At 23.5% G+C, this 11,099-nt stretch overlaps 1 non-coding gene across 1 annotated transcript; it reads right to left on the bottom strand.

Moving 5' to 3' along the window:
- Nucleotides 1–1,867: 1,867 nt before the first annotated feature.
- On the bottom strand, nucleotides 1,868–1,952 carry Trnay-gua (transfer RNA tyrosine (anticodon GUA)). Its single transcript is given in 2 exon segments — nucleotides 1,868–1,903; nucleotides 1,916–1,952. It is a non-coding gene; the product is annotated as a tRNA-Tyr (tRNA).
- Between the last annotated feature and the right edge of the window lie 9,147 nt (nucleotides 1,953–11,099).

The raw sequence follows: 11,099 nt of genomic DNA, 5'->3' as shown, positions 1-11,099 counted from the left end.
AAAGTGATGCATATGAGAAAGTTGACCAACCAAAACAAGGTACAAGTGACGTCATCAAAAGCTCAACAGAAAGTGATGACGTCATCAAAAGTTCAGCGCCAACTGATGACGTCATCAAAACTTCAGCACCAACTGATGACGCAGTAGAAGATTTGGACTAAAAAGTTCCAAGTAAAAAGCGAGATATTTCTACAATAAAAAATTAAAGTAGCATTCTGTTGTTTGTACAACGAGTTTCAGCAACATTATATTCTTTATTTATTATTTTCTTTAATATCGCTAAAATACTATTATCTGTTTAGAAATAATATTATCAAATACTATAGTTAGTTTTAAATAGAGTGCAAAAATTTCTACAGAGAAAGTAAAATTACAATTTTACGTTGTTGTATTTAACAATTTTTACATTATATTATAAAATTGTTTATTATTTTATTTGGTATCGCTGTTACACTATAATTTCTATTTTAGTATTATTATAAAAGAATATTTACTTTTATGCATCTAATGGTTTTTATGAAACTTATTTACTTTGCTACAATAAACAATGATGATTTGTTTCTTAAAATAAAAATAGTATTTTTTGTAAAAACATTTCTAATTTTTAAACAGTGCTTTTACGAGTTAACATATAGTTTTGAAATAAACTTAGGAATAGTTTTTCATTAGACTTAAGTTTAAGTTTCTTATTAGAACTTAAGGTTTAAATGTTTAATTTTAGGAGTTAGTATTTTGATTATATAAAAAAAAGCAAACAACTTTATACAATATGTAAACATAATTATAAGGGCTAATCGTTAGAATTGGACAGTATATATTTGATTTAAAATACAAGTAGTTCGATTTATTGGTTCAGTTTTAACTTAACAAATCACAAACTTTAGTTCTACTTAATAATTTTTTGAATGGTTTCTTGGATACAACACATTAAAAAAAAGAGGCTATGTTGTCCTTAAACTTTTAAAACCACTGATTTTAGGTATAAAAATCAAATAAAAAGTTCCTTTATAAAATTAGTCTTAAGCAAGATTTCTAAAGTTGCACATTAGTGTATATAGAAACTATTATTATATTCGCAGAAAACTAGATAAGTATTAAAATTACTTTTAAGTTAATTGTAAATGAACTTTATTTTGTCTTTAATTTTTAAACTATTCGTTGAATAGTATTTTCTACTTTTAAAAACAATTAATTGTTATCAATCAAATTCAAGTAGCAATAAAGGTAATAAATTGTAAAATAAGTCAAATAGTGTACATAGAACTATTTTATTTCAAATAAAAAACGTTAAACTCTCTACTAGTTAATTACTGTGCAGAGCTTTAAAAGTTATAGTAAGTTCTATTGTATGTAAATAAACCTAAACATAAGAAATAACTGCAACAAAAATGCACTACAACCCTCATAGCTTAAGTTAATAAAAATTAAAACTAAAATATATTTTCAAGCTTTCTTGCATCTAAAAAAACTTTTATGCTCACTAAAGCATTAATTTGTGCTTAAAAAATTTTGTGAAAATAAAAGAAAATAGTAATTTTTATTCTAAGTTTATATCTTGAATTACAACTAAAATGAAGACTATTATTTTAGCTTAGTTAATAACAATTGAAACTAAAACATGTTTTCAAACTTTTAAGCTAACTAAAGCATTAATTTGTGCTTAGAAATTTATGTGAAAATAGAAAAAAAATAGTAAAAGTTTCTAAATGTTTATATTTGAAAATACAATTAAAATGAAGACCTATGTTTTCATATTTAAATATTCAGTATCTCTTAAATTTTCAAGAATAGTAAAAACTGATTATAATCTATAAAATTATGATAAATGGTAGCTAAACACAATTTTAAAATATTTTCATTATAAATTTCCTTCGATCCGGAGTCGAACCAGCGACCTATGGATTTCCAACATCAGCTACAGTCCACCGCTCTACCAACTGAGCTATCGAAGGATCTGTCACTAACCTAGTTATTAGGTTTATAAACTTTACAACATGCGCTATATTGCGTCAAATAAAAAAGGGTAATTCCCTTTTTCGATATTAACTTGCAGTGTGACTTCGTAAGCTAACTTAAACTAGCCATAAAGATTTTTTTTTGTTTGTTTTCAAACGTACAAGCTTCAATTAGTAAAAATTAACAAAAATATTTTTTTTGCAATACGAAAAAATGCTATAAAGTAATATTAGCTTTTCATGTATTAATTTCAAATAAATAACCCAGGTGGAGAAAAAAGCTTGTCATTTATACCGAATTTCCCATAAAAAAAATATTTCAAAAATAAAAAAGTAGACATAACATAGTATCAATTAGTTAAAATAGCCTAGATAAGTTTTATAAGCAAAATTTTATCTAAAGAATAGATGAATTACAACTAGTAAACTCGGTTAATAAAGTAAATTATTTAAGTTTAAAACATTTAAAAAGGTTTTAGTTGAGTTTGATTATACGCTTTTTTAAATTTTATTATTTGTTATGCTTATCATAGATGTAAAAAGTGAACAATTTAAATGAATATAGAACGCAAAACTTTCTGTTAAAGTACGAAAACTTTTCGGACAACTTTATTGCATTGCATATTGAATATGAAACCTAATTTTTTTTTGGTTCTGTGTTACTCAAATTTTACACAGGATTGTAAACAGAAACTGTATTTATCAATTAACTTAATTACAAATTAATATTAGTAGTAGGAATTTTTCCATACTCTGTTTGTTATATATATAATAATTTTATTAAAAGTTTACTATTTTTATTTTTCAATAAATTTAAAGCAACTTACAAACGTAAGCAGGCAAATGACAATAAAACAAAACTTTGTAGTTATCTTCCTGTATACATAATTATTTCTCTAGTATTTTTGAAAATTTAAAAGCTACTTAATCTTTATTTTTTGAGTGTTTAGAACTTTAAAATTATCTACATACTAAATTTCTAATCGTTACTGTAATACTTTAAAAGTCATTTTAAACTTTTATTGAATATGAATAAAATACAAAACAAAGTTAATTAAGTTGTATAAACACAAAATCTAACTAAATAGTAATAACAATTTCCTTATTTAAACCTAATTAAACTCATAAGAATTAAATATGCTGTCATTTTTGAAAGTAGTTAATTTGTTTTATGTATATAGCAAAATCTTGTAGCAGTGAGAAAATATTTTCATTATTTTTCAAAGCTGTACTTCTTAAATTTTTAAGTATACTGCTTTTTTGTATTCAGTTTTTTGTCGAAGTTGGTAGCTTTTAGTATCTTCTTTTTGTTTTTAAGATGCTAGTTTAAGTTATTTTTTTAATTTTTATTTATAACGAGACAAAATATCTAATTACAAGTGTATATTTTATCTTTTTTTTGATAAATAATATATTTAGAACTTTTGGTTAAAATTTTTAATTACAAGTTAGATAGGTTTTAGTAAAAAAAATTTGCGTTGTTTACTAAAGAAACAAAGTTTTAAAGAAACTTTTAACGCTTATAAAAAGCAAGGCTAAAATTTTTAATAAAATAAGCGAGATTTTAAAAAAAATGTTTTTTTTGTTAATGCAAAACTCTTTTTACGATGATGAACAATAAAATTATAACGTTTTACCTTACAAATATTAAAAAATAAACATTTTAAATTGATGGCGTATTTTTAATTTTTTTAGTTTAAGTAAGCTTGTTTTCACAACTAAACATTTCATTTTCAGACAATATAAACTAAGATGCTTATATTCATTCTTCACTACTTTTTTGTTTCACCGTAACTGAAAGCCAGGGGTTTCCAAACTCAAGTTATTCTGAGAGAAACCACATTCCACCATTAGATCTTGAGTATTCAGGAAGTGATGACATCCAATACTCCTCAAGTTTTTATCCCATACTTGATAACAAATCAACAACAACCTTCATTTATGCAGCTGCTAAGGAAAATGTTACTTACAAAAACAGAAGTAAGTTGAAATTTTAAAACTTGCTGCTTTTAGTAACAAAACCGTACTGAAATTTAATAAGAGATAAAAACTGGCTCTTTATTGAGTAAAATTAATTTAGTTACAAAGACCAGTCTAAATGTTGCAACTAAAAGGAACTCCAAAGAAAGTTGTGTAACTTTAAAATCTACCACTAACACTTGTAATGTTTCTGACCAAATCTGTATGTTTTTAATATACATTAATTAGATTAATGTTGCAAACGATTAATAGTTGCATAAACTTAATATACATTAAATGCTAAGGGTGTGTATGTTATAAATAGTAACATTATTATTTATTTGGTGAAGTACGAAAAAGTGTAAAATCTTAATCTTTAAAAAATACTACTACAACTACCATACCAAAAATTACTTCAACAACTAAAAAGGTTATAAAATCGAAAATAACTGTTGCAGTTTTGTTAATACAAACTACACTATCAAGCATTAAACTTAAAGTATTAACAAAAAGTATTACTCAATAACAAACTCAAAAATTTAGATATAACTGGATTCATTAAAAATAATTCTAAATCTTCAAAATTTGAGACTGTCACGAAATCAAACAATGTGTTAACTTTATCAGAAAATAGCTTTACAACTTCTCCAAATAAAAGTACAAATAATTTAGAAACTTCTAGCAGCAGCAACAATTTGTTTATTCATATTATCATTGGTGTATCTTCAATAATTGCTATTGGAGTATTAATCAAACTTCTAAGAAGGTTAGTTTGAAAATAATTTATTGAATTCTATACAACTACTCGTCGTAAGTATCAGTTTTAAATTTATTAAAGTTTTGTCTTAGTTTTGGAAATCTTAGTTATATTTTAGAAGAAGAAATATTTGAAAATTATAAAAAAATTGTTACCTTTTTTTTTAAGTTTTAAACTTTTAAACTTTGTAATTTTAAACTTATGTTTTAGTAATATTTTAATCTGTTTTCAACAGAAAAGAGTTTGACAACAAAGTGTATTTTTATTGACTAAAAATTACTTTTAAAATTGTATTTTTAAAAATTCTATTTGTTAAAAACAAACTACAGATATCTACACGTAAGAAGGGAAAATATTTATGAAAATCAACAGCCTTACAGACTCGATAACAAATTTTTTAAATCGAATAAAGACAAAGGTGTTGAGTTAAATGAGTTTAAAAACGTCACCCTAAAAGGTTCGAATAACGAAACTGTTAACAAACAAAAAAGTGTTTCTCCTTCAAAAGATAAAATTATTTATGACGAAGTTTGTGAACCGAAATATGAAAATATCAATGGTGATATCAAAAACTCAGTACAGGTTTATGAAGAAGTCATTGAAAAAACAAATAGAACATACGATCCAGTTTATAAATCAGAAGCTGAAAGTATTCAAGAATAAGACTGAAAAACTGTAACTAATAAACTAAAATAAAATTAAAACGTTTCTTTGGTGTTCAAACATAAACATATTCATTTTAATTTTAATTCGATTACAATTTGGTATCAAATTGTTATAAATACAGTAAACTATTCAATAATTTAAAAATTAAATGTTCCATATTAAATATATTTAAGATTTTTCTAATCTTTTGTCGTAGAAGTTTAATAATTACTTTTTATGATGATTTCTTTGTACATTTTTTGCATTACAAATTTTTAAGACACTATCTAAATTTAAGTCAAAATAAACTCTATAGTTTCTTTTTTTTTTAATAAATGTATTTGGCTATAAAAAAAAACTTATCATGCTAGATTAAAATTTTAGCTAGCCATTAAAATAGTTAAAAAAAAAATTATAAAAAAAAATATTGAACACTAACTTTTATACTTTTATTGACATCAAAAAATATTTGTACTGTCTATTCTACAAGTTTAAATAAGGCTTGCTTATAATTTCTTATTTTAAAATAAAACTTAAGTTTATATTACTAACGCTGTATTTTAAGACAGTTCTATTTAAACAAATGATGCTTGTATTAATAATATTTCAAGTTTTTTGCTTGAGTTTAGGTCAAAGTTATCTTCAGTTTAGTCGGAATTTTTATCCTGAAATTTATGAAAGTTTTGATGAATCAACGGCATACCTCCAAATAGCCACTCAAGCTACTCACAAAACTCAAGCTAGAACAACTACAAACTCAAATGAAAATATTTCATCTTCTTATCATGTTCCTGCAACATTTAGTCCTAAAGCTTCTTCAAATAGGTATAAATGTAAGTTTTGTTTTGTTAAGTAGAACTTTTAATTTATTCTATGTTACTTATATTTTTCAATTTCACTATGAGCTTCTCTTTGACTCAATTTAAACTTAATTTAAACATTCAGAAAGCATAGTGTACTTTATTTAAAACACACAAAAGATAAGTATTATTGTTTAAGTGATATATGGGTAGCATTTATAAGGTAGTATTTATAAAAACTAAGAGTAGTTTGAAAGTATGTAATATACTAACAATACCAGTAAAACACTAAACTATTAAAAACAAACAACTTTATAATTTAATTTAAATGTGTATAATGTACAAACACCTCAAAATTAAATTAAAAAACAACTTAAAACAAACAGTAATGTACTATAATTATTACGAATCATCATACAGTTACAATTTTTGTATTTTTGAAAACTCCAACACAGATTAATTTTTTCTAACACAAGCTAAACTATTTCTTACCTGAAAACTGCAGCATATGAGTGTGATTGATAGTTTATACTATTTTGTTTATATTTTGAATTAAAGTTAGTTTTCTAAAAGAATTTCAATATATGTTCTCTTAAAATAAACTAGTCACGTTCATAAAAAAAGTTTTAATAAAGATAAAGAAGATAGTTACGAAACGGAAATATTCAAATAATCTTTTTTTTTTAACTTTCAACTTAAAACAAAAACTGTTCTAAAAACATGTGACAAAACAAAACTAAATACAGATTCTGAATTTAAGACAACTGCAGCGACTGAAGAAACTTCCAAGCCGTTGAGAAGACAATGTGTGGAATGTTTAAACTACAGAAACAGTGAGTTTCTGTTTGTATTTTGACAGTAATTAAATAAATGAAATAGTCGATTTAGTTTTAATAAAAGCTTTTAAACATTTCAGGATTAAAGTAAATGGAACCCAAACACCCTTATTTATACAAAAGGTCTAAACGTAGAGAGAAATATTTTTGTAGAAAATGCAGTGAGACTGTACCAACTACAAATGTTTCAACTGAAACAAAAACTCCAAGGTACAAAAACACAGCAACTGATAAAGACAGTACAAATCGAAAAAACATTACTACTACCCCTAAAAGTTTTTCAAGAAATACATTTAAAACAAACTCAGCAACAACTTTTTACACAACAAATACACATAACCAAGCTACGACAAAAAGTAAAATTAATAATCAAAAATCAAAAAAAGTTGCAAAAAATATGACTTTAAAAAACAAAACTAGAAAACCAAAAACCTCTTCAAGAAATACTAAAATTAATTTACCAAAAAACTTTTCAGAGTCAAATTTTAGTGCAACTTTACCATTTAATAATAAAAAAGTAAACCATGCTACAACAATATTAACAAACATGAATTCAAAATCAAGCACTTCATCAACTTTTCCAATAAGTACTACAGAATCAAACGACAACATTACTTCAAACGAGCTTAAAAAACTTAATAGAACTGAGTCCACTAAAATTCGTATCAAATCTTCAACGTTTGAGGCTGTTACAAAATCTAACAATGTGTTAACTTTATCAGAAAGTAGTTTTACAACTTTTCCAAACAAAACTACAACAAATTCAGAAACTTCAAACAGCAACAATTTGTTCATTTAAATTATTATTGCTATATCTTCTATTATAGCAATTGGAATTTTCATTAAACTTCTTAGACGGTTAGTTTGAAAACATATTTAATAAAATGTTCTAGGTATGATTTTTTAAATGGCTTGTTTATATCTCAACACTTCAGTTCAAAAATGAAAATATAATTAAATTTTTATGTCTTCTTTTCTATTAGAATTTGTCTTAATATAGATATTTTTAAAACATTTTTAGTTTAAGTTTAAAATAAATGAAAATATTTTTAAGTTTTAAATTTAACGAAAATGATCTATTTACAGTATATTTAGATCATTTTCGTTAAATTTATATTTTACAGATATCTCCACGTTAGAAGGGAAAATATTTATGAAAGTCAGCAACCTTACAGATTAGATGACAAATTCTTTAAATCGAACAAAGACAAAGGTATTGAGTTGAAAGAAATAAAAAAAGACAACCTAAAACATTCGAAAAATAAAACTGTTAATGAACAAGAAAGTTCTTTGAGATCTTCACAGAACGACTTTGATAATGAACAAGAAAGGAACTTAAATGTTTATGATGAAGTTTATCAACCAAAATATGAAAATATCAATGTTGATATCAAAAACTCAGCACAGGATTATGAAGAAGTAAATGAACAAAAAAATAGAATATATGATCAAGTTTATGAACCAATGGGTTAGCTTCTCAAAAAAAAAAAAAAAGAAACAAAAAATAAGAAAATTAATAGCCAAATAGAAAAAAAAAACATTTTGTTGGTGGTTTAATGTATATAATTTATTTTGGTTTAAACTATCTTTTGAGTTTTATATCAAACTTTTAATTTTTAAGCTACCTTAATAAAGAATTGACAAGATGTGTCAAAATGAAATAGGTTATTGAGTTTTAATGATTTTAATTAAAATTCTTCAATTTTAGTTTTTAGGACCTATGAACTTAAACAGATTCATTTTACAATCTTTATTAACATTATCTAAAATTATAAAATAAATTTGCGACCCAGTTTGTTTGTAAAAGCTTTTAACTATCATTTTTTTGTTTAAAAGTTTAAAAATTAAGAGCAAATATTTTTTGTAAAACTAGTCTTGAATGCTTTTTTTATGTTAAATTAGTTCAAACTAGTACATAAAAAAATTCCTACTACAGCTTAAAAAATTACAAAAACTCAAGTTGAAAAAGGTTATATTTAAGCTTAGTTTGAGTAATCAAGTTAAGTTGTACAATTATTAATTTTTGTGTAATAATGATGTCTGTAAAAAAAATAGTCTATATTTATTTTCAAACTTTAATCATTGTAGCAAGTATATTTTACAATAAATATAATTTTATCGTTCTTAGTACAAACTTAATTTTAGATAATCAATTAACTAAATAAATTTATTTAAATTTTTGCCATTTTTGAAACAAATAAGCTACCTCTAAAGTTGCATATATAAATAACTTTATAACACTTATATATTCAATTAATCACAAGCCTCGATAGCTCAGACTGAAGATCTGAAGGTCCCTGGTTCAATCGAGGCAACTCGTTTTAAAAGAACATTAATAAATATGCATCAAGTTTTATTACTTTAGTAAAAAAGTTTTAAATGTTAATGATTCGAAGATCTCTTAACCTTTCACATATAAAAACTAGCAATTAGTTGTTAAATGTCGCACTTCTATAGTTTTAAAGTAACAACTATTGATTAATAAACAGTAGTTTAAAACAGTTGTATGTTTTTAAATTAATAAAAGTTTTCAAAGCGAAGTTAGTTTAGTTCAAAATATAAGATATTAAAGATTAGATACATTTTAAAAAACTCAAAAATGTCATAAAATCGTTAAAAAAGTTGGTTTAGAAAAGTATAATTTAGTAAAATAAATTGTTTCATTAAACTTTAATTAAAGCCAATTTTTTTAATTTTCTAAATTTTATTGAACTGAAACAACTTTTAAACATTCCAACAAGGTAGTATTTATGCTAACTTCTGAATGTTTATGAAAAATATTTAAGATGACATAATTTTAATAAAAACAAACGTAAGTTAATAAAACTTAGATACTACTAAAAACATTTGTTAATTAACATTTTTATTTTTATTTAAAATGTGATGTTTTAAAATAAAACAGTTTTCTGTATACAATTTACTTACTTTACAAAGAAATGCCAAGGATAATTATAAAATTTACTGAACCACGAAAAATTAAAGAAAAAAGTTTGGTCTAAGGACCTGGTGTACGAAAAAACAAAATCCTATCGGTTATTGAGTCATGCACCAAGGATACAGTTTAATGTCTTAGCAAGATAAACAAATTAAACCTGACAAATTTTTATAATGTTAAAGTTCTTACGCTAAGCTTTTTATATTTTGTGAGAAGTAATAACAACTATACAATATAAAAATAAAGCTAGTCCATAGTGGTTTTTTAAATAAATTGATTAGTTTCTACTTTTTAGCATGCATTTTCCTCTAAAGTGGTCAATTGGTACAGTTTATAAAAAACTTATTCAAGGTAATTTAATTTAACTTTAATAAATATTGGTTGAAATTTTTATGTAGTTGCATAAAAATTGTTAATTGCATCATGCTTTTTAAAGCAAGGTTGCTAAAAATTCTAACTAAAATTTAAAAAACATTGCTTTATAAAGTGACGTTATTTTAATGGTTTTTTAATTTCATAGTTTTTTTGGTTCTTCTTGTGTAAAAAAAAAACTTTGGCTCAATAAAGAACTGTTTTTAGGCAAAAATTCCCGAATTGAGCAAATTTAGTTTCAATGTGATAAAGCATTAAGGGTATACTTCCTACAATGTAAATGCTAACAATGTTTTTTTGTTTAGAACTATAAGTTACTTTGAAGTTTGTAAAAAATTAAATTATTACGGATACAACAAAAGTATTTTTTTACTAAACATGATATTCTTAGTAATCTACTAAGAAATGTTTTTTGATAGTTTTAAAACTTACTTGTAAGTACTAACTTTATTTGAAAGCAATTTACTCACATAGAATATGAAAAAAATGATTGTTACTTATTTATTGTAAAATAGTTTTAGTGATAAAACACTCTTTTAAATACATAACTGTAAATAAAAGTTTTAATTTTTTCTTAATTTAATTTCTGTACTAAAAACTATCATTATATCAGTTGTTAAAAAAAGTATTAATAGGCTAACAGGATTTTTATAATATTACTTTGACAAAAATTGTAAATTTATTGCTATCAACTTTAACAAACCAAAAGAAAGTTTGGTAACTATATTTAAATTTAATAATTTTTGTTCCGCTAAATAGTATATAACAAGATGCATTTCTGTAATAATATATTTTCATAAAAAGTTTTATTTTTTTAATGTAACTTAAAGTTTGTTTAAG

This window comes from Thalia democratica, chromosome 3 (assembly GCF_965202585.1).
Source record: "Thalia democratica chromosome 3, ktThaDemo2.hap1.1, whole genome shotgun sequence".
Lineage (NCBI taxonomy): Eukaryota > Metazoa > Chordata > Thaliacea > Salpida > Salpidae > Thalia > Thalia democratica.
The sequence above is the reverse complement of the archived record's forward strand: the minus strand, read 5'-3'. Positions and strand labels throughout refer to the sequence as shown.